The sequence below is a fragment of the Cardiocondyla obscurior genome, linkage group LG03 (assembly GCF_019399895.1).
Source record: "Cardiocondyla obscurior isolate alpha-2009 linkage group LG03, Cobs3.1, whole genome shotgun sequence".
NCBI lineage: Eukaryota > Metazoa > Arthropoda > Insecta > Hymenoptera > Formicidae > Cardiocondyla > Cardiocondyla obscurior.
In genome coordinates this window covers 688,687-714,415 of record NC_091866.1, presented here as the reverse complement: position 1 = coordinate 714,415, position 25,729 = coordinate 688,687, and the positions used below count along the sequence as shown (strand labels likewise).

The following is a 25,729-nucleotide window of genomic DNA, read 5'->3' as shown; positions in this document are numbered from 1 at the left end:
TTTAATTCCCGTTTGATTGGTGCATTAGCAATGTCATTAGAGTTTAGAATCGATCATCGTTGCAGGACTATCGCATTTGTGCCGGTCGTGTAATTTTGACAGTCTGCGGGACGAAATAAAATGGTTAGCGCAATCGCGCGAAAACGCGGAAACTAATTCATTCTAATGTAACACAGCGCGTACCGCAAAAACACGAAATTAGTGCCCAACGAGCTTGCTGCGGAGGAATAAACATGGCGCAACGGCGGTGCTACATAAAACATTACGTCTTCTTGCTTCCTTTCTACGCAACATATTAATTTTAAGTTTTTTTTTTAATTTTTTTTTTTCTTAACGTTAATATTAAAAATTGAGAAAATACGAAAACATTGTCGATTTAATTAAATTCTATTTTAAAGAAAACAGAGTCGCATCTATGTATATGCACACGCTATAATAGATAAAGTCCATCGGAATTTTCTTTATTTGCATGTAATGCTATATGAATGCATTCAAGCACGCGGTACTCCAGTTTTATTACCATTTTGATGAAAAAAATGATAATGATGTTATACGAATCTGTCAAAAATATTACAAGTTTGTAAGTCCGTATTAGTAACACACACTTATAGATTTTCCCTGTCGTTCTCTGCATGCAAATATAAAATCGTTTCGTAATCAACACACAGTAAGTAAATGGAAACGTGCATCTCATCATAGAAATTAAACAAAAATGTATATACAAAATTATAATAAAATTGACACATTAAAATTAATTGTATTATTTAACAAAATATTCAGTGGAAAATATAAAGAGAGAAAGAGAGAGAGAGAGAGAAAGAGAAATTAATATAACAAATTTCGTATGTTTCACGTAAAAATCGTCTCTGTCATTTAACGTTAATCTCGAGATATTGGTCCAATCTTGTTATCGCAGAATCCCTCTTTCTCTCTTTCTCCCATTAGGAGTGAGAAAGTAAAATAAATCGCACGTATACACAGGGAAGTGTGCGAACAGCGAGTTCCGTAGTCGAAATACTCGTAGTTGCTAGAAAACCGACAGCGAGAGCGAGCGGAGAAATCCATCTGGATTCAGTCTCATGCCAGTCCATAAAAGCGAACTACCGGTCGTTCGGTTGGTTGGCCGGTCGGTCGATCGGTCGGATTGAATTATGCGACGTGACGCGACGAATATACTCGACGCTTTTTCCAGAGCGCGGGGGACGATACGGCACGGGCGGCGCGAATTTATTAAATTTCACACGCGCCCTCGACAAGGCGTGTCATCGGCAGATACGACCTTTCCCGATCACCCGCGCGTGCAAATCCGTCGAAGATTATGTGCGGGACACGCGTGACGTTTTTCACGGGCCGACTGCCGAAAATCGCGACTCGTCCATCGCTCCCCGTTCAACTGAAAATAATTTCCCGGTTAGGGATAATGGCTTGGAAATTAGGGACGGTCGAATTTATCTCTCGTGTAGTCAGGACTCGTTCTATTTTCTGACACTTTTTTCTTCTCTTTTTTAAAATTATTTTAAATTTATTTTTTCCTTTATTTTTTTTTTTTATTTTAATTTTAATTTTTTTTTTGCGCGAACACTGAATATCTATATTGCTTGATTTATCTATTTCACAAACGTGTTAAATTAGAAAGTAAGCAGGGTTCGAGGGCGCCTTGGCCCGAATTACGTATGCCCGCGTCGCTCCGAAGAGATATAATATCTCCAACGTAACACGGGGAGCACATTTGAAAGCGGGGAGCAAGGATTTGTCCGGTCCCAGCAGGCGTTTCTCATCCGTCGTTGCGAGTAACGCTTGGACAGACAGGAGAAAACTTGGAGAACCCGGACATTCCGTGCGTACGTGGCGTCCGTGAAAAAGGTGGCACGTATGATAACTTTTCCAGTTATCACCAGATGCTGGCAGTAATTTATTTCTCATACCCTTTCTTTTTCCATCTCCGTCCTACCTACGCCCGCATCGTCTCTCGCACGTTTTCTAGGGTAGTCTACGAGAATCTGTCTACAAGGAAAGGCATAACTGCAAGTAGTGTGTATGTATGTATATATATTGTATACATTATATACACATATGTATACATAGTTATATATAAAGAGAGAAAAAGAGAACAATTTAAGCGTCACAGTTCTTTATGTCCCTTTTATGTTTCTTCATGCCATTCCATGCCGAAAAATCCCGGCATACGTGAAGTACGCTGAATACATCATCATTATCACGATTTAAAACTTTGTTTTATTTTGCAATACGCATTAAGGTAAATTTTCTCTATCTTTCTTTGCAATTATGATATGATACTAAACATTTCATATTAATATAATATAATATTTCCTTTGATTTTTCTTAGGACTTATACTTAAGGTATAAATTAATGTAATAAATAATTACTGAGCGCCAAGTGATCAGATATTCAGAATTCATGGTCCACGTACTTTTTTTTTTCTATGCTTCGAAATTCTCAGAGCTTAACAATCTAATAACAACGATAATACTGCGGAAATGTTTTCACATAAGAGCAATATACCGTCAAAACATATTTTTCGTCTAGTGAATATTATTTTCAATAATCACGCGTCGTGCTTTTGAAATGTGAAAATTGTAAATCGTTCACCACGCGCATATACTGTTTATATTTATTTTACATTTACCGATCGCGAAACGCGATCCTAAAAAACTGTATATGATAATGTATTCCATTGCGCGCAAAAATTGTGCAAATGTATGTGTATGTCCGTACATGAACGATCGAATTCAAAATTGTCGAAGCTGAAAACTCACAAGAGTAGCAAGTGAATTGTACATTGGTTGCATTATATGCAGCCGCGTACATATGTGATGATATTAATTTCGACGTTTTTATCGTCTCGTAATATTGTCCGTTAAAATACAGAATGCAAAATCACTATAAAAATTGTATTATATACCGATAATTATACGGGTGTCTGCGGTCAAATAGAAATAATTTTGGGGATAGGTAGGGCTTTCGGAAATAAGTAAGAAAGTCCCATGCACTTTCTTACTTATTTCCGAAAGCCCTACCTATCCTCAAAATTATTTCTATTTAATTGCGGACATCCTGTACAATTCGAAATAAATGTAACAAGTGCAGAATTATGAAAATCATGTTCTGTATAATTATGCGATTATAAATTAAAAATATTAATTTTTACATCACAATAATAATTAAAAAAAAATTTAATTATAATTGTATATAATTACAAATAAATGTAACGAGTGTAGCATGATAATCTATTAAAAATTTATTCTAACAGAATTATTCGATTGTAAATTAATAATTTCTACACTATATTCTATATTCATTATAATGAATTAAAATATAAAAGATATAAAATATCTCGCATAAAAGATAGTCTTTTACACACGCACACGTGCGCTTTGAAAATTATAAACATATCATTTAATAAAATTAATAATGATGCACTTATCATTATTATGATAGCTATCGCAATGAGATATCTTGTTTTAAATTCCGTTACACTGTACTAGCGTCGTACAAACTACGCTGAATATAAACGCTGACAAAAAAGTAACATACAATTATTGAATTTCACGACTTTGTTGCCGGCGAAGTTGTAGCACAATTACCCACGTACCCTACCTACGATCGTGCAAATTACAAAATTCGTAAATTAATGATCCGCCATTTGATTATACCGCTGTCACGATTATATCGCGGTTACTTGCCACCTGAGTGACGTGTGACGCGAGCGACGCGCCGTGATAAAACCCGCGGACGGTGCACGTTTAATTAAATATCCCGGGACGATCGACGGGTGATGCCGTGCGTTTTCCGTTGTTGTCAAATTATGTCGCCATTTAATATCCCAATTTTAATTCTGATCCCGTTAATATCATTATACTCGCAAGAAATTTCCTCTTATCGGGCGATAATGAAAATCTCATAAATTGTGACAAATTATAACGTATTTAATGAACCGCGTTGGAAAATATAACGACAAATGTGAATTAAAGGCAGGAATTAAAAGAACGAAAGGTAACATTAATTATTACATTATATTTTTTCTCTCTTTATTCTTTTTTCCCTTTATTGTCTTTTTTACAATTACATTTCTTCTTGTAGTCATTTGCTGTACGTGATATTTTTATGCAATATACAAGTATAATAATAATAGTAATAATAATTATTATTATTTGTAAGACTGACCATTTTTACTACAAGTAAAGAAAAGTCTCCGATTATCCTCTTTGCAGAATGATTTTCTTTTTATCTTGAAAATACGACATTATACGTTAATCCTTGCAAAAAGGTACCATGAACTTTCCTCGTATCTAACCAGTCGACATTAGTCATAAAGCTAGAGGCAGAGGCGGGAAAATCGGACAAATCTCCGTCGAATGGAAGTCAGGGCGAGGGAGAAATACACGTGTAAAGGGTCCGTCCTGATCCGATCATAATGTCGTTGCGAAAAGATCGAAGAAGAAAGGAGAAACGGACGCCAAAATTCGCAGGTGTCGATCATTATTTCACGAGGTGTTTAATTAATAAAATCCGTTATCAGGACTTTTCATTTCACGACTATTCGCGATATTAATTAGTTTCATCCATCTCAATTAACTGAAATAGATTAAAAAAATTTATAATTGAAGAATGCGTGCCCCCAAAAAAAGAGTAATTTGTATATTTTATTTCATTTATTCGTTTAATTATTTATCTTTTTTATTTTTTATATAAATGGTATATATGTGCGCGCGTGTGTGCTTGTAAATGTAATTTAATTGGACTGGCAGACAGCTCATCGTTAACAATGTAATTATAATAAGCATTAAATGATTATTTTCAATTTGTTTGCGCACAGTCGGTCTTTATTGCAATCACAATGTCTGATTCTCGCGAATATAGCAAGCAAAAAAAAAACATTGCGCAAAACTTGTTTGCAAACGACAAATGGCTATAATTACCCGGTGAATACGCATCATGCAATTAACGTAATGAGACCAAACGAACGAATGTTATGAAACTTACGAGCAGTTAAATATAAATCCAATCCTTAGTGGTCTACTCTTTCGTTAATTTCATCGCATTACATTTTTCCAAAACATACCTGTGATTTTATAAATTACATAAAAAAAAACCTATATATTTATTAAATTAATGTCTCGGGTGTAAACAAATTAATTATTAAATATTATTTCGATTTAGTTATTAATACGTTAATGAAAAACATTATAATCTCTTTTACTTTATTTACTTTCTTCAAATAAAATTGTGATGAGCATTTAGTGAAGAGATCTTAACCCTAAATTTTTTTTCATCACAATTCGGTCAAAATCTGAATACTTGTATAATTACGTCTTTCGTGTATAACTTACAATATGTATCGCGAATTAAACCTCGCTTCAAATTTAATTTCAGGCGCTTCTTGATGCGCACTGTTCCTACTCTGTCAGTACACCGCGCTTTTAATAAAGTTTATTTAATTATCAGACCAGAATTCCAACTCGTCGCGTTAAAATCGTACGTAGCTAGATTTGAAAACTGGTGAGTCGTAAAAGAACTGTACACTAAATGACGAAAAGGATATTTCGCTTTTTTTTTCGTGCCGATTATTTTTCGTCCTCGATTCTGTTACTTTTATTGAGTATGAAAAGCCCCGGCAAACGCGGAAGCGAAAGAAAGAAACGCAGAAGGAGATGCCGGATGAAAGCGGAAAGAAAAGTTTATAGCGAGCGCGGCACGAATTATAGCTCAAGTTGGACCGCAAAAGGACGGGATCATAATTGATGGTGCTCCGGTGTCAATGGTGAGCTACTCATAATGTATGACCTTAACGCGAGCGATCCCGTTTAACGTGCTTTCTCATTACATCCTTTTTTTACTTAGTTTATTCATTTTATACTTTTAATTTTTTTTTTGTTTTAATTTATTAATTCTTTTTTTTTTTTTAGCCATTTACATGGATTAAAACATTTTTCTTGTGTCTTTATTGTTCAAATAAAAATACGTAATTACAGTATTTCACATTATATTATAAAAAATATACGTAGACATACCCGCGAGTTTTTTCGAGCTTTAAATTCAATTATATGTATTTTAAAAAATATATAATCAAGTGTTCATATTTATTTCGTCGACTAGATTGATAACGTAGTGCAGTTTGGCCTTTTAATATTTTTCATTTCGATACGTATATTTATATTAACGGGCGGTTATTCAAAACAATATAAAGCACATCCATCAATCAACCTATCTATTCATCTGTCTATGTATCTATTTATCTACGTATCGATCTCTCACTTTCATCAATTTTAAACTTACTCTTTTTTTTTTATTTTTTATTTCTATCCGTTTGTTCTTTTCTTTTTTTTTCTTTTGCTTGTTTCGACTTTCGAGATAAAATCTATTTTTAACATTGAAATTGCATAAAAACTATTGGAATTTTTAATAACAAATTCAGATTTGAAATTAAACTTTTATGTCTATAAATTTTATCTATTAATTCATTTTTTTCAAACTTTTTTTTTGTTGTAGGTACGCGTTTTTTTATAACGTTTCTCTTGTATAGTGCATAAATATCGTTTATTTGTCATATTCTCTCCATCTGCGTTTTATATTCTTTTCTTGAAAGCGATAGCAAGAAACCTCTTAAGATTATAAGATTTTTTCGCCGAAGTCAAGTTCCAAACATTAATTTCGTTTCCATTGGGAAAGTAGTTTAGCCAAAACAATTTGTGATGAATGACCAGTTTTTAAGATAATCCAATACAGAAGGATTGGCTTCTTTCTTATTCACTTCCTTTTTATTAACAGCATTGTACATGCCATTTTTCTATGTACTATGAATTCACACGATTAATACCTTACTTATCCAACTTTTTTCTATAATCTTCAGACACTTCATTATCTTTATTTATTACAGTATTGTTCTATTTTTGGTTGTAATACAATACAATTTTTCTATTTCTTAATTTGTTAAGTAACAGTTAATTTAATTTAAATAAATTAAAACGATTTACTTCGTCTGAAGAAGAAAAAATAAAAATAAAGAAAGAAGCCACTACTATTTTTTTTATTTCTATTAATTTTGCTTATTATTTTATCTTTTTACCGAAGCAATGTGATTTGTTTCGAGCAACCGCTTTTCGACCGCGGCTGCATATAAATCGTGTCATTGTCGGTACTTGAATATTTTCATCCCGGAAATATGCCGTACGATCGAAAGGATTTTCTCCCGTGGTCTTCAACGGCTCGGTTTAATTTCAGTTTTCATGAATTGTTCCGGCTGTGAAGTCAGATGATACGTGACATACAAGCGTTTTTTGCAACTGACACACGTAGAAAATTGTATCTGACTGTATCCCGCGCATCCATTTTGATCTTTTTTTTTTTCCTTTCTTTATCTCTTTTCTGTTTTTTTTTCTCTCTGTTTTTCTTTTTGCTTTCTTTCTCTTTTTCTATCAAATTATGACTAAACTTTATCGAAATATATGTATAGGAAAAAAGTATCACCAAGTCGTGTACAACAATTATTTTCATCACTTTTTTTGTGTATGAAGCTCGGGATATTTATAAGACGCTGATACGTCATAATGCGCAATTTTTACGAACATAAAACTTATTAATTATCAAATTATACACTCATAATATTTTTTAATATTAAGTTTAATATTAAGTTTATACTTTTCTTTCCCAGTGAAATAATTGCAATTTAACTGCGAGTAGATAAAAAATAAATTTTTTATTTCTGAATATAAATTTCACGTCTAGTCTGCAGCTTGTATTTTCGTTATAAAAATCGGTAGATCCTCGGACAAATTTTCGGACAAAGTTTCGTTAAATTCCAAAAGCGATGCTTTATTCCGCCGATTATTTTATTGAAAAAACGTCACGACGACATTCTCGCCGGATAGACAGCGAGATTAATTTTATTTTAGAACATGAAGGATGATTCGGGAGAGTACCGTGAAGGAAGATTTATGAGGAGCAAGCGTTTTCACAACTGAAACACACCACATTGCTTCTTTTTTTTTTATTTTTTATTTTCGCTGCGCGTACTCTCGCTCCTTCTCTTTCCCATTGTCTTCTTTATCCAGCGGCGCAAAGAGAAAAGCTCTGCGGCGGGAAACTCCTTTCCAGCTGCAGCTGCATCTCCCGAGTTAATCTCGGTTTTGGATAGGCGAGAATTTTTCCAAGTGCTGAAAGTTTTTTCCGTCCCTATCATCCCTTATCTTTTCCGCGAGAGGGGAAAAAGAGAACAGAGAAAAAGAGAAAGAGAGAGAGAGAGAGAGAGAAAACGAAGAGTGGGAAATGGAGAAAAGAGTAGACCAAACACAAAATGTAGTACGTAATTGTTTGTCACCAAAACATGGCGTTTCAAAAAATCGATAGCGCAAATAAAATTATAACGACCCAATCTGTAGACCACGTATATTTAATTAAACCAACGCCTTTGTTATAATTAACGCAGGACGTGTGACGTTATGCGCCGGCTATGCGAAAGATTGCTAAACAAACTGCCTCCGACTTCAGCAGTTTAATATCGACTAACAGTCGGCTGTTAATTGTTGCCAGTTGACAAAATTGCGTTGCGATAAAAATGAACAAGACGGAAAAATAGCAAAAAATTTGTCGTATCGACACCGAGACTGGCCTGGTGTCATTACAACGAGATTTATAGTCGCGATTTTTTTTTTTTTGTTTCCCGAGGAGAGAAACCCCGCTATCTTTAGCTTTTTTCCCCCCGATGTAACGGGTGTCGATGCGTCGATTTATAAGGCGCGGACGTTCTCCGCAACTGACGCACAAGGAGCACCATTTGTCTCGAGCTTTATTTTCTTTCACATTCTCCCCCCCATTTGTCGACTCCTCCCCGTCCCCGGTAACGCGAAAAAAGCTCTTACGATTATAGGTACTTTTTCAATCTGGATCGACAGAGTTAATTTCGCTCCTCGCGTGGTGGATCTTTCTACCGCGCTACTTTTCCTGCTTTTTATTTATTTAATTATTTTTAAAAATGTTTTTATTTTTTTATGTTTTTTTTTTTTTTTTAGTACGCGATTTTGCACCGGACAGTAAAATATTCTGACCGAAACAAAAACTTTAAGTATATCTCATAAAGAATTTTCTTGAGCCATTTAAATACGAGACTGCAGGAATCAAGAGTTATCACTATGCACGAACAATATTTCTACGTAAAATATTTTATTTTTAATATTTTTCTAACGGCGCACTTTATTGCACACTCATCTTGTATCTTTCACGCTATTCATGTAAAACTATAATAACTGATACGCGAATATGAAATATGAATAAAGAACTTTCTTTGATTCCTAAAGAATTTAAAAATATTTGTAAAAATTACAATTACTAAAGAATCACCCGCATAATTGCAACAATTAACTCGCAATAATTTACTGGAACAATTTCAATTATTTTCTTCTCATTTAGGTCGTTCTCCTCGACAAACAGTTCTCGAGACTCGCCAAGTGATTTCAAATATTGGTTTGCTTAGTGAATCTATAAGAGCTTAATACTTTCGAAATTATTAATTTACTTAATTTTTTTTTTTTTATTATGTTGAAGTAAATAAAACCGGAAAATTTCTCCGTCATTTACTTTTACAATTTTATTGTTATTTTTTTGGCCTGGCGCAAAATTTATTTACGCGCTGCGTTACTTTCTCCCGATGTTTAATTCAAACGCCGTGCCGCGCAACGAAATCCTGATGAATGATTTTGTTAGACGCATTAGCCTTTACATGCCTACAATGAATGTAGCGTGCGGATTCTGCAACGTGCTTCCAGCGAACGTTATTTATTCGCCACTGCAGGACTGCGTTTCGACCGTGGACTGACTCTTCCGCGCAAATTGACAGTTTCGACCGATAGTTCGGAATAGTTGCATCCGTGCGAGACCGCCAAACGAATGCCGGCACTATTGCCGCGTGCTTCTCCAGAAATGCACTTCCGACACGTCCATCCGATTAATCCGACAATTTCGGAATTCGATGGAAATAGTTATCCAAGAGTTAGCATGTGCTGGAAACTTCGCGAAGGCGTAGAAATAAGAAAGAGGTAGAGAGAGAAGGACACACAGCACGTTTCTTTGCCTCTTTAAGCAGCGAAGGCGATTAAGAGATACGTGACGAAAAATCTATCTCGAAATCAGAATAACGATGGTATTTAACAAGATTGAGATTCGGAAATGTGACGCAGTTCTTTGCGCCGAAACGTCGATTTTTATTTGTTAGTTTAAATTAGTGAAATTGAATCGGAAACGTTTCGATTCGACGTCGAATCACGTACCGCGAAAAGAATATAATTACTTTCAGATCTAAACATTATTATATATTTCGAACAATAAATATAATTGATTCAATTATATTTATAATTAATTTGATATATTGAATGTTAACTGAATAACGGCTGTCTATAATTAAAATGAGATATCGCTTGGCATTGCTTTCAAAGTGGACAACTATCGAACATAAAATGTTAATCACACATTGGAGTGGAAAAGTTGCTGGCAAACCTTAACTTTAATTCGATACGCGCCAAATGACGTATTCATAAAGCAGAATTATTGGTAACAGCCAAGTAACAATAGCAGCGACAACGCGACAAGAATCCAGAGCTTCGTGCCAGTCGCCGTGCTTCGTTCGCCATTGATTTTATTAATAACAAAAATCTGAAATACATATTTATTGTGTGTATCACCCGACACATTAATAAAAAAAGCACAGGAATATTTAAATCGAAAGACGTGTCCCGTATAAATTTGCTTTGGACGCTTATTTCCAATTTCGATGCAAACCGGTCTGACTCGTATATCGCCGGTTGTGCTTCATAAAAATACAATTTAATTTGATTGCTATACGAAACATATATATACACACACACATGCGGCGCATATATTTTCCATTTTTTTCCCCCGCAAAACACGGCTACGTTTTTGCGAAATGCGATACTATCCACTCCTCTTGACCTCGCTCGAAAAGGAAATAAAGAAGAAAAAAAAAAAATGGTATCACCTCGCGTAAGCAACGATCGAATCCCCGCATCAATTATCGCGCGCCGCACTAGGCGAAGTCGCCGTCCATAAATTTGCGCGTGGCAAAAAGCGATCGCGATTTTGCGGCCGCCGGCCGAGTGGACGGTTCGCGCTATTACGACGGGACTTAATTAGAAACCAGGAACACGGTTTCTACCTGCGGAGTAACAAGTGCCAGCGCCGTATTTCCGGCTCCGGACTCAATTACACCGGCTTACACCTTTATTTAGTACGTGTAAGTCGCGCGCCGACTCGCTCCAAACCGACGCTAATCGTCGGTTTGTTCAAACTAATTCTCCGGCGGTGATTCCTTCGATAAACGATAACTTGCGTCAAAGTGCCGTGCAAAAAAAAAACCGTCAGACACATGTCGTCGGATATAAAACGTCAAACTTTATTAAAGCGAACGGTTTTATAAACGTCTCTCAAGAATCGCGTCGATGTCTCAAGTAATGATGTTTAATTTTCCAATGCTTAATTTTTACAAAACATGAATTTTTTTCATATACGTATATGTAAATTCTTCGACTCATGGATCTAATATAAAAACTAAGAAAATTATTAACGCCGACTCGTAATAAAAGTATCGTTAATACATTTAAATGTTTAAACGTTTAGATATATAACATTTCACATGTTATTTTATGTAATAACTTTGCGAGACTTTATATTGATAAATTTTCGGGATAATCGTCTAATGAAAGATCGTCAGCGAAATTCCTACGTCACCTTAGCTTATTCTATTTGGGCGCCGCCGTGTTTCACTAGTCGAACGGATTCGGCTTGGGATTCGGGAATAATTTGATTTCGCCGTCCGTGTGATTCGTGTGTAATTCACGTGCACGCGAACGCATAATCGCACGCGATTAGAATCGAAAGGATGACCGTGGCAGAGCGCGATGGTCGAAAGGTAGTTGCAACGCTCGGCTAGGTGCACCTGTGGAGCGCGGCAACGAAACTCACTGGAGAATGAAATGAGGAAATATCGGAGCGTCGTTTGGAAATCCTGCATATACCGTCGGTAAATTTAATTAGACAGATAAAACGGAAATTGCACATCCAGCTTACGAATGGGGCTTTCGGCAGCGCAACATGCCGCAAAGTCGCGATAACAAAATAGCCGGCTCCGTCCATTCGTAATTTTTATTCTGCAAATAAATTAACGAAAAAGAAAAGAACAAAAAGAAACGCGATTTTCTTAAATAACGTTGTAAATATTGTTTGAAAGCATTAATTTAAATATTAATTAAAAAACTCAAAGTGAGTGGATTTTTTTCTTTGACCAAGAGAAATTGAAGAGTTTTTAAAAAAACGTTGTCTGCTTTGGAAACATTTATTATGTTTGTCGATATATCATCATCGTATTAAATTAGGTGATCACTAAAATCAGTATCTTTAAAAATTAAAGTGAGTTACGGACACCTTATTTAACATTATTTATTGATATTGTTGTTTCACACGGTTGTCAATAGAAAGATGTAATATTGAATAAAAATACGTGTAATTTTCAATATTATGTGCGCCGGATAAAGATTTTTCTTGCAGGAAGAAAACAAGATATTTTTATCGGAATTTCAATATATGTAGATTTCAAACGTACAGTTTTGTCCTTTTCCATTCAGTAGAACATAGTTTTCTGTAATACCAAATTTTATTAACAATGCATATTAAAGTGAAAATACTTTTACAATTGATTTGTTAGCATCGTGTAATAAATAATGTTTTCCACGATGAATAATTAAAAATAATGACACTTGATATTACAAACAGCCATGCATTATTATTGTGTTAATTCAAACGAAAATAAAATTTATCTGCTTTCAATAAATTTTATTTTTTATTTAAAGTTTTCTTATATGTAGTTTTTTTTTTATATATTTAGTGTTATTCATATAAGCATATTTTATTTTATTATTGACTTTATTACGTTTGTATATTCACCCACCCTTTAAATTATTTTGATCAAAAATAGTATTTTTTTTAAATTATTCGCGTTATGTTTGTTTAAAACCAGAAGATTAAAAAATAATCTAAGTTAATCTGTTATATTTCAAAACCAGTAAACACAGTTATAAAATTTAATTAAACTGGACGTTTTGCATATATACAAAATAAATGTTATACAAAATTTAAATATTTATAAAATGCACAAGTTTATTTCATTTGTGAAAAAATTACTGTCCACAGTTTTAAATTTTTCAAGAGATAGTGCCGCGTGAAATTCGGTATATTTTAGAACAGATTTCTCTTGCTTTCTTTAAAATTTAGTTTGCAGTGTGTTACTTTTCGGAAACAAACGATCCGAATTGCGTTTCGCGAAGGTAAAAAAAAAAAGAAAAAAAAGAGAGATTGAAAAATGTTACTCGTTGTAATGGTGGAACAGCATTTTCCTGATCGAGCAGCGATCACGCTCGTAAAACAACAAGCGGAGAGTGCTCCTTCTTTCGTTAGAGGGAACACAAAACAAGAATGCCGGATCCTCGATAAATATCGGACCGAATGGCATACCTAATACCGCCGCGTCAGCGAAGTGCGGTATAAACGTTCATTCCATTAGCGGAACTCTTTTTAATTGGCCACGATTAGAGCTCGCCCTCTTGTTTATATCGTCGTTATTCGTACGAACGCGACCGAAAAACCGGATTGTTCGTATTCGGGAATTGATCATCAGCTTGATGTGTGTGTCTGGGATCAATAGTTTCATGCGAATATTCTCCGGGCGCGATTGTTGAATTTAAATATGTATTCTTAAAATTATTTAACGTACGGTATGATTTAAAACATAATTAAACCAATATTTTTTTTAATTTTGGTATTTGCAATTCAGTAAACTTTTGCTATTTTCTGTTTATGTCAAAACTCAGATAATTTTCACATGTGAAGTTATTCTATAAGTACAAGTGAGAATTGTCTGAGTTTTTATATTAATAAAAACAAAATTTTATATTATAAGTGTATATTAAAAATCCGGGTAAACGCTTAAACGTGCATTTAAACATTCTGTCGAGTGTATTAATTGATTATTATGGGATAAATTTTCCTGCTTTATAATTAATAGGTAATAATATATATGTATATATTTTATGCAGCTCGTATTGTTATATGTATATTTCAGATTAAATATATAATTTTTTATTGTCATTTACGAATAAAACTTCTTTGTTATGTTCGGCGAATAAATTATTGTACAGATTTATATAAAATAATAACGCGTTTCTCAATTGTTGTTATCATTGTCACGCCGTGTCGTTTCGCGAACAACGCAAAATGTTAAATATTTTTCATCGTTATTTTACGAGACAATCTCGCATATATTCACATACGAAGTCACAGAGATTTAGACTCGTCGCTCTATATGGACAAGGATTTATTAAGTGGCTTATGTTAGCTTGCATGTCGGGTTCCTACGAAATTCTCCACGGACAGTTTTCGCGATGAACTTGAGCGATACTAATCGGAGAATCAACTTTATGCTAAGTAAGACCAGAATGTCGGAGTATTCGATTCAACATTATGAAGTGCCTTGCTTCTAATTTTATTACTAGTCTTAGTATTTGCAACATTTATTTTAATTGTTGTACAAATTATTTTTAGCGAAAAATTATTAAATTATAAAAAATTCTTTAAAAAATTACGCACTCAAAGATTTTTTTTTTTTTAATTTGTTATAAAATAAATAATTCTGCATTATTTTTTAAATAATTACAAAAAAATTCTATAACTCGTAGCAAAATCAAGTTGTTTTTGATTTATAAAAAATTACTTTTAAAATAAAAGGTTGTAATAACTTTTATTAAAATATGTAATTATACATATACTAAAAATTATGTACGTTTAATTTATTTATTAATTCTCGCGACTTTCGAAATATCTCAACATTTCTGGTCCCACCGTCTAGTCGGTACGGCCGCTAGCAAGGTACCAGAGCATCGTTACGGTTGACTGATCTTCAATATCATACATAGTACCGCAAACACGGCACTACGGAAGTTACGCTGCATTTAATTAAACGGTTCCAATAACGCAGACAATTCCAAGTAGAAATTGCTATGTACAGAAATTTTGTTACATTTTTCTGTATACTTATATCTAGCAATTGGGTTTAAAATTTATAAACTTATAACAATATAAGTGCATGCAAAAATATTTGAAAAATGAAGAGAATACACACTGCGCCGTTTTCCTTTTTAAATAAAAATTAATTTTTTCGATCAATTTATTGAAAAAAAAAAACAATATTTTTAAAATTTTTAAAATTTAATTTACTATATTTTCATGTTATTTAAATTTAATTTAAAATTAGCAGTCTTAAACGTTTTTAATACAACTTTAATCTCTGACCTAATGTAAAATATGAAATATTTCTTTTTATGGAATATCAGATGACGTTAAATATGCAAATATTGCAAATCAGACTGTCGTTAAATAATCAAACGGTGACAGTGATAATCAATATGTCATTTTTCTGATAAACGGCTTTCGCATGACATATTGTTTTAAATTTTAAAAATCCGATTACGTCAGCAGCATCAAATGTCAAAGATATGAACATCGTGATTTAATTGTAAAGTTGATTTTGCCTTCTATTTAAAATTAAAAGGAAAGGAAAAAATTGTCAATTATTTCTTTTTCGTAGTATCAATATGACAATGAATAATATAAGAGGAATGACGTTCGATCGATGTCTGGCAACCTCCTACCTATACTTTATGCAATTTATACTTGGTTCCTTCTTACCCAGAATTTAATAAGGAGTTTAATGGGCGAGATTACTATAACTATAATGTTAAAGTTGCTATTAAAGTTGAAGGATTTTAGCGAGTTTAGCTTGAAAAGTACCAATAAGTAACAGAAGTGTTATCAAAGCTATTCACATAGAACTTTTATCTTGACGGAGTTTTAAAATGTTGAATTTTATGCATGTATATATACATATATGTATATTATATCAAGAAATATAATAATCTATATAATATATTCCCGAGTGGAAATTTATCTAGCTAATCTGATTTTACAACTATGTAACGGTGAGAATCAATTTCCACTCGGGTTGTAATTAAAGAAGTACACTAAAATTGTATAGAATATATGTTAATATTTTTATATTAGAATTTTTTTTTTCTTTCCCTCGTCGAATTTATACATATACAAGCTTTGAAAGTAAAAGGTTTTAAAATTACAAGTTACGAAATAAGTTTCTCAAAGAAATATTCCTCTGAAGCCCTTTCAAGTCTTGCTACCAGTTGCATTCTATCTTCTGCGTGCAATGAGAAGTAAAATATATACATTACTAAACCGTAATCTAAATTATCTTAGGAGAGAGTACCGGGTAATGTGGTAATATAATAATAACAACTAGGAAAGAAGAAAATGCTTGTTATTCCTTTTATATTTTAATTCTTCTTTGTGCATCTCGACTCTGCTTCTTATTCTGCTCCGGGCACGAATGCAAACACGTTTTATTTTAAAATGTATTATTTTAAAAACATTTAACCAAAAAAGTGCCTGCTACTTATTACGTCAAATGTGAAGTTATCTATGTATAGAAATAAATCGTAACTAAAATCGAAACATTGGGTTTTCAAATGTTTGATTAATCTGACGATTTTATGAAGATCACTAATAAATACGTTTTCTTTTTCTGTGTGTTTTAGGTAAGCTTGGCGTGGAAATCTATTTTTACGGCGCGGTAATTCCCAGCGATTATCTCGTAAGACAAATTATAATTTCTCTAACAAACGTCGCGAAGACACGGAACGAGGAGAGCTTGCGTGGTACGAAATACAATTCGAGGCACGTAAGGGGAAACACATCAAAGTACAATCTCGATCGTTTTGCGGCGAGATCGAGACTTTGAATTTCGACGACGTGACCGCGTGGAATTTCAAAACGTAACTATTAAGTAAATAAAAGCGCAAAGAGCTTTCGTTGTTAAGTTTTGGGTAAAAGAAAAGTAAGGGAACACCGTGAACCGTCTATCCCATGTCACGTCCGCGAGGAATGCGAATAGATCGTTAAATTGGTGCCCGAAATCATGTTTATAGCGGCGTTTTACGGAATTCGAAATAACTATTAGAATGATCAATCGTGACCGCCCGATCGTAAACGTCGTCGAGTTAATTGGAAGTTCCTCTCGATATAAACCTCATGAAGATTAACGGATGGAAAACTCAGGAATTCGAATCACGTAAAAATTGGAGTATTTTCTTATTCGAGCGGCAATTTTCGAAACGACGCTACTGCGTACTTTTGAAATTAAAGCATTTACCATGCTAATTAGAGTACGCTGTACGTATCGAGCTCATTTCCGCACAAATACAATGTTCTAATAAAAGTATTGTGATTGAGATAAATCCCCTATTTCGCCGGCTTTACCGTTCCATATATTTGTATAAGAATTTTTAATGTCTTTGTTTTGTAAAATGAGTATTGCCACGTTTCTCGTTTCTGCAATTGTAATTTTTAATATTAAATGGCGAAGCGCAAGGATTATCTTTTACCTAGAAAGAAATATGTAAATTTTCAAAGAAACGAGTTTCTGCCGGGCGTATACGGTTTTCTCCGAGAAAACTCGTATAATCGTAACGCCGCAATATGGGTGGAGGAAAAAAAAAATGAGGGCTCTAGATAAACGTTGCTCTAGAAGCGCTATTAAAGCCCGCGTCGGACGAACGCGATTAAACCGCGATTTTTCTTCAACGCCCGCTAAGTTATTCCGACTCCATGTTCGTCGTGTCGAGCCTTCCGTTCGCGTTTTGATATTCTGACGGCGATACAGTCCGTTCTAGTTGTGTGATTTATGGCCGTCGGTTCCTTAATTTACGTCCCTTCGCGATAAGCAAACATCGGCCCGTTGGCCGAATCGATGTGTATCCCACATGCACACGCACGCGTGACAGAATTGGTGAATAAAAAATCCCGCCTGATTTTTCAGGGATCTCGCCCGCCGCCCGTATCTGCCGAAAGCTTGGCATGTTAAGGGCAGAAATGTGCCACGACGTTGAATTGTGGTCGCGTGATAACGGGGAACTCGAATGTTATTTAAATAAAGGTGGATACCTAGACCTTGATACGATTATGATGTAAAACGAACCAAGTTATCCCTCTCTCTCGCTCTCTCTCTTTCTCTCTCGTCGCGAAAGTATCTTTTTCCCTCAAAAGCTTTAAGCAAAAGTTTAAGTGTTAAGTTTCAAGAATGTAAGCGATGAATATATTATTTATGCAATTAATCTTGTTTGGTTAATTTTAAACTAATTTTATAATAAAACCATTTAAACTTGGTGATATTTAACGTTAGATACTTTACGAATGCAATCCGCGTTCTCGTTTAATGAACGACTTTAACTGTGTGAATGTGCAGCATCCGAGTCGAAGTACCTAACATTTATTTCAAGCTGTGTTTAGAATATATTAAAAGTAAAGTGTTTAATAAACAATTTTTCTCAGAATATTTTCACATTATCAATTACAATACTGACAAATAATTTATAAATGTTTTTCGATTACTTACTTGAAGACGAGAGATAATTTATTATACCTCTGTTAGCATTGTATTTAATATAAATTGCAATAATTATCATTTTAATTAGTACTATACAAATACTGCTACAGCTAATACGCTACAATGACTGAACTGGACCAGAGAAAGCTGCTTTGCAATTGTCATAAAAAACATAAATCTCTTTGGCATCATGCTCTTAATTTTGACTGAATTTAAAACCACGGATGCCAATCCGGATTCACAAATTTTACAACAGTTGCAAAAGCAGTATTTTTGTTCAACGTAGCCATTCGAAGGATTAAAAAAAAAAAAAAAAAAACCCACAGCGAAAAAATCAGGTTCGTCGTGCGACGCGACAAGTGCTATAATTCATCACGATACGCGCTAGCATCTCGAACGTAACGCGCGCTACGATGAGCGATAAGGATGCATAATTAATCGGCATCGTGTAAAATCCGCGTAGCACGCGAGGCGTATTGAAATTAGGGGAATTAACGAGAATTAACGCCGTTGAGACGGTAACTTTGTAGCGAGTGGCCTACACGCGCGTGACATAAAAAAAAAGAAAAGCCCACATGCATCAGGCCGGCGATAATTGCCGGCCATTATTGTAAGCGCGAAGCGGGAATAAATTAGACGCCCTCGGCGACTCATCGGTGCCGCTCGATAAGAGAGGCTGCATGCCGATGCATGCGGCCGCTTCTTGCGAGCTGAAGAGTGTGAGTCGACAAAATCCCGACGCCGTCCGCCGTTCCTCGATTTTTAACCGGATTATTTAAAAGTCAAGTGTTCGCGGTCTAACGCCCTGACTGGCTCGTGATAAATCGGCACAAGATGACTTAGAGAATTGCAAATAAATTTTGCTCGATCTCGTGGAGAATAATTAAAATATCAACTGACTTCCGGAGCAACTTATTACAGCGTCAGAATTTTCGCGGTACGCGGAATATGTATCGGATACGAAGAAGGATCGTTTATTAATTCGATGTGATTTCTTTCTTCTCTGAAAGACGAGTAATTAATAATTAATATTATTATTGTTGCTGTTATTACTATTATTTTCGTTTCCCTCAGAAACCATTATACTCTTCTCGCACAATAAAAAAAATTGTTAAATTAAAACGTTATTAACATAAAAATATTAACAGATTAATAAAATATAAAGAAATTTAAACGACTATCAATTACGGTCGAAAAAGCAATTCATTTTTTTTTTTTAACTCAAATGCAAAGTATGCAATTAGAAGTTCTCAAAGAGGCGGTAGATAATTGGTTGACTTTGAAAAGGGTTGTTATCGCTGACGCTCGCCGGCCATTTTGCGATGAGAGATTTACTGCTCCAGCACGACAATTGCATTCAACAAGAGCGTGTTGCATTCAGATCGCGCGCGCCGCAGCTCCGAGGAATAAATTGAGGAAGTTCTCCTATCATACGTACTGCATTTTGAAATACCGTGCTTATCGCGTACGCGTGTTTCTGAAGATCTTTTTTGCGCTCGCTTCGATATATGCGCGAAACGTCCGTTTAACGCCGCGCACTTCGACGGAAATAATTTCTGCATTCGACAATCTCTCCTCTTCTGCTCTCACGGAAATGTAGAGTCGAAAACGCGGCGAGCAAAAATACCGAGTACTTTTTTTTTTTTTTTAATACGTTCGTGTTCGGAACAAACTTCTCACAACGATACATTTACGTTACGTCAATATTCGCCAATCGAAATTATTATTAAAGTTCTCTGCATTTGGGAAACTCTATTAATTATCCAATTTGTTCATTAATTGTAGATGAAAAAATATATGAATTAATTTAATACACTTGTCAAATATTAAACACGTGAATTTATGAATAATGGAAATATATAAAATACAGAAATGTCACGAATTTTTTATAGTTAAATATTTGATTTGCGTCTAATGTAATAATTTGATGTTACAAAACAGGGACAAGTATTAAAACTGTAAGTTCTCGTGGCTTTCATAAATTACCTTATTTTTTCAGGCTAAATAAATTATTATTTAGTTTATTTCGTTTATTTAGTTTTATTTTTTTTCTTTTACGGATCTGCACGCGAGTAAACCGAATAATTATATGCCAAATAAGAATCTCCGTTGTTAAAACTTTTCGAGCACTGCCGCGCTACATTCACGGCTAATTAATTACGGCGATGAGATTTTTGAGGGCTATTCGTGATCCCCCCGATCCCAGAAACCTCCGTACACACAAGTCGTATAGCTAATTTCGTGTGCGTTTAATAGCGAATGCAGTCGCAATGTACTCGAATGCGAGCTAAATTGAGAAACTTCTTGCATTAGATATAACACAGGCACGGGAATCTTGGTGTTTGAGGGGGTGGTGGCGCGCGAGTGTCTCGCAATCATAATCGATTCGGGCGCACCAGTCATCGCGGGTGAGTGCATGCAATCAGGGATCCATGAATTGAACGAAATCAGGACTTTGAGACTCGGCGGCTTTAGTTCGAAGTGCTCGTCGGTCTCGAGAGGACCCCGCAAGTAGAGCGATCGAAAAATACGTGAATGGAACGGTCTCGAATACGCCAAGAAACGAAAATTCTTTCGATTATTGATTTGCCATGTTGGAATTTTTTTTTTTACTATAATTGGAGATATTCGTTCGCCAGTGTTCACGTCACATATCGGTGCGTGAAATCGTTAATTAGCGATTCAACGCAAGTATCATACTGTCACAATCATCTCATGTAATCGTAATTATTAATTATCTCTGTCGTTCACCGCGACGAATTATTAATCGATGTTAATGACGGAATTCATGCGCGACTGCACGTAGCTTACGCACAGATGATTTTTCGATTATCAGTCGCTATGAATTATTTATTTGCCGCAACGGCGTGCTTTAAAAAAAAAAAGAATATTAAAAAAAACCCGAGTATTTCAGGATGATAGAATTTTAAAACCGCGCGCTCTGCGTTTGTTCGCGTGCCATGAATATTTTTGTGTTTATCAAGTAAATTACACGCTGATAATTGTTCAGTCGGCGTCCGCTGTAAATTATCTATGCGTCGTAAATAACGTGTTTCAAAGAAGGAATGCACGCGTTTCGCATTCCCACGTCGGGAACACTTTCCACGATATTTCAAAAAGTGATCGCCGTGGAAAGATGCAAATTTTGATAAATTTAATAATAAGTTTTCAATGAAATCGAGGATTAATTGCTGGCCGCTCGGCTCGCGATTATTGTTATTATTCGAGCTAAATGACGCGGGAATGATGCTTGGGGGCCCGCGATGCATGTCCGTGCGTCCGTTAATTATTAGCGTCGCATCAGGAGCGACCAGGCGGACGTGACGTACGCACGTCGCGGGCGACGTCGACATCGACGGGCATGACGACGGATTCCGCGGGGTGCCATTAAGGCTTCAGGGCTCGGTGAAAATGACGGTTGACCGTATAAATTACACCTTCGATTTTCGTAACGCCAGCCGGCTGAATTCACGAGGACGGCCATAAATTTTCGACGTTAGAACGCGCGGTTTCGCGGCCAAGGGGGACCGAAGGGGCCAAGGGGGTAAGAGCCGCCGCGCCGGTGCGGTGGTCGCAGTTTGCCCCGTAATTTGTAATCGTCGAATTCTACGATCCGCCGTGTGCCATCTTGCGGAACCCACCAATCTGCGTGACCTTCTTCTTGACATTAATTTAAAACCCCGTCGCCGCCGATCGCGATCGAAAAAGCTCCTGGTGTTATTAACAAGCTGATACGAAGCGACCAGGTGGCAATTAATATCGCCAGGGAAATTCCCTCGTTAAAAGCGTAGAAAATTCGTTAAACATTAATTATTATTATACGGTAAATCAAATTAGGTAAAAAAAATTGTTTGCGCATAAGATAAATCGCGACTGTAATTTTTTATACTTTTTGGGCCAAGCCACGACATTAATTTTCTTTTTTTAATTGCAATTTTTAATTACAAAGATCTATAGAGGGGACAGTTACGTATTATTAGTTAACTAATTGATTAATTATTTATGACTGTGTTGAGTTACGCGGCATTTCGAGTCTCGAAGACGAAATTGCGAAGGAAAATCGTGAATAAACAATTGTTATTGTAATTATTAGGGAAAGAAAGACACACGTGAAATAAACCACTTTGTTGCAAACGGCGGCACTTGCTTTAATAAAGGTTTAATAAAGATGAGCTTATGAAAATTTATGGCGCGCGATCCTATTGGCCACGGTAATTTAAATGTGACGATTTGTTTTATTCATGAGCGATCGTTTAAAATACTTCTGACGTACGGCGCCCGGTTAAATAAGAAGCGGAATATTTCATGTCGCTGCGGGCTGCGCGGCATAAATTGAAAATTAACGAAGAAGCATAAAAGCCACAGAGAAAGCAAATTCTATAAATGAAACAGGTCATTCACTAGGAAAATTATATCGGAACGTCTCAGATTTGCGATTCCGAACCTTCCAGATTACATGCAACGGCATAATGTACATAATCTTGTGTGCAATCTATGTATAATGAGATGCGCAAAAAAAGAAAGAAAACGATATACAAAATTGGGAATGATTACGTTCAATAGAAGATAATCCCTCTTTTTACGCAAAGTAGAAGTAAGAGACAAATTTTATCTATTACGTTACAAGTATCCAAAACTTACAATCACATTTAACACAGTCTAAACATATTCTTTACTTATTTTTTATAAAAATAAAGAAGATAATATAAGTACAATTAAATATATTATATATAATAAAATAATTTTTTTTTATATTTCACATTAATTTTAATTTTAATCAGATTTGAAAAGTCGTTATGTCCTCTCGACTAACAGTACGTAATATTTGATGCATTAAATGTTTTCATTAATAAAAATAATTCTGCTTTTATGATATAATGATTTATTAAAAATCTCGAGTTTTAATAATGAATATTATTAAAGAACCGATCATAAAATCACCGGCGCCACTAAATGCTGATAAACAGACCCCCGGCAAACGTTAATCGCAATCGCTTAATACGTTATTTCACGGCATTCACTTAATTATGCAATTGAAAACAACCTTTAGCGAGGTACATCGAGCCGTAATGGAAACAATTTTAATTAAGCATCGCCTGTCTGTATGCGTGCTTTATTCAATTTGCGCGTGCAGTTACGATTTTTTAGTAACCGCTATCGCGCCAACGCGCGGAAAAGTGCTTACACGCGGCCGTTACGATGTGACGTTATCAGTTCAACGATAATGCCCGGTTATTCCACCTTTTAATTGGGTCATCAAGACCAAGTGTTTCCACGGGAGAAACGTGGAAATCCATTAACTCAACGCCAATGAAATTTTCACACTTCCTCTTCGCAACAATGGGGACTCCCTGTATTATTCTCATCTGTAACTCGTCACATTCAATTTCGTTTACAGGCAAATCCGGAGGCATCAATCTTTTATCTTGATCTCTCCTTATTTTTCCATTAATAAGCATCAATAGTAAATTTTTTTTCCTTTAAATTTTCTAATAAGTCAAAAAAATATCTAATATTAATAATAAAATTTTAAAATATTTTATATAATAATATTTAAATAATTGTTGCGATATCCAGTGTTCTTCCTTTTTTTTTTATAATCTTAATTACTATAATTTAGAATTTCGATTTCAAACAATTTCTTGAAGCACGATTTTGCGAACGTAATCTTTAAAATAAACCACTTAGATAAACTAGAAACATGTGCGTCTTTTCGCTACCTCGTTCACTGTGATATGCGATCGCTATCCCGGTCAAATATCCGGCGAACTTCCGCATCGAGAGTGAAAGAAACAGATTTCGATCAGCCGCCTAATGAAAGTCCGCGCGTCGAGAGCATGAAAAGAGACTATCGGTCATCAAAGTACTTCGAGATTCTCCACCGGGGAGTATCTTTCTCTCTCTCTCTCTCTCTCTTTCTCTCTATTTTCTGGACGACCTGTACAGTCACTCTCACAACAGAAAGAAGGCATGTTCTTTGACAGACGTAATTACGTTTGCAGCCGAAACGAGTACGATCGATTACCGAACGGTGAACATTATGCGCTCGACCGACCTCGCTGGAGTTCGAGCACGTTGACGTGCATTTAAGCGGAGCATTTCGCCGCGTCGAGCTTACGACGCATATGTCACACGTCATTACCGGTTAACGGTTATTATTAATTTTCTAAATGGAACGACGTCGTCGCGCGTGATAAAGAAAAAGCGCCACGTCATTTTTCATTCATCGCGACGATAACACGTGATGCTATATACACAAAATTCTCTTTAAAAAAATAATAGCCCTTTTAATGGCAAATTTCTTTTCAGTTTTGATTTATCTCCTTTTTTTCGCAATAAAATAGGGTTTTCAAATTGAGTAACTTTATTTTAGAGACGTGGAAGCTTTATTTCGTATTTAATTCCTTTTTTTTTTTTTTTATACATTTAAATTGTGAAAATGTTCTCCATATTTCTCAATATTTGCAAAATTCGCTTTTAACAAGGACACGAAATTAGTAAATGTTCTACGTTTCGGACTTGAGATTAATTTTCGTCGCCATAGTGCTTTTAAAATCTCGGGGAAAATTGGTAATTTGTTATAAATATCCGCGGAATATGATGAACGAGACGGAATTTCTCGATCTAACTTTCCAATCGTCCGTTGTATAATCTGTAGGGTCTTCTGTTATCTCGTGTAATAACAAAAAGCTTCTCGATTGATGAGGGAGGTTGCTTCCGGAGTTTTTCGTAAGTTCGTTATAACATGAAATAATAAATCACTGTCGTGACAGCTTGGCCTACGTTTAATAGCTGAAGATGAATTATTTCTTTCACTGCTCGAAATATAAGAGACAGGATTTTCTTTAAAAAGGGATTACGAGGGATTTCCTTCGGAGACGGATTATGCATTCAGGTTTTACGGCCTGAATTATAAATAATTCAAGTTAGGCGAAGAACGAGGCACTTCTTCAGTTCTAATTGTCATTAATTGCAGCTTCGTGCTTTTGTGACACCAGTTTCTGTATTTGTATGTATGAAACAACGTATCTATGTTATCTTACAATTTAATACGATGTTCTCTCCGCGCAATGGAATATTTCGAGACGTTGAGGAAAATTAACCGTAATACTAAGCCAACGTTTCCAAGTAGTTTTATTGAGTGCAATTCCGCGCGAGTTGTAATTTCGTGTAAAAGGGCTCGGCTGAAATAAACACCG

General features: G+C 35.1%; 1 protein-coding gene and 1 long non-coding RNA gene across 4 annotated transcripts in view; one reads left to right on the top strand and one right to left on the bottom strand.

The window, feature by feature from the left end:
- The window catches only part of LOC139113847 (protein turtle homolog B), a 220,635-nt gene that overhangs the window by 101,665 nt on the left and 93,241 nt on the right, over positions 1–25,729 (top strand). The gene's annotated exons all lie outside the window — the stretch shown is intronic.
- The window catches only part of LOC139113879 (uncharacterized), a 35,889-nt gene that overhangs the window by 5,473 nt on the left and 4,687 nt on the right, over positions 1–25,729 (bottom strand). The gene's annotated exons all lie outside the window — the stretch shown is intronic.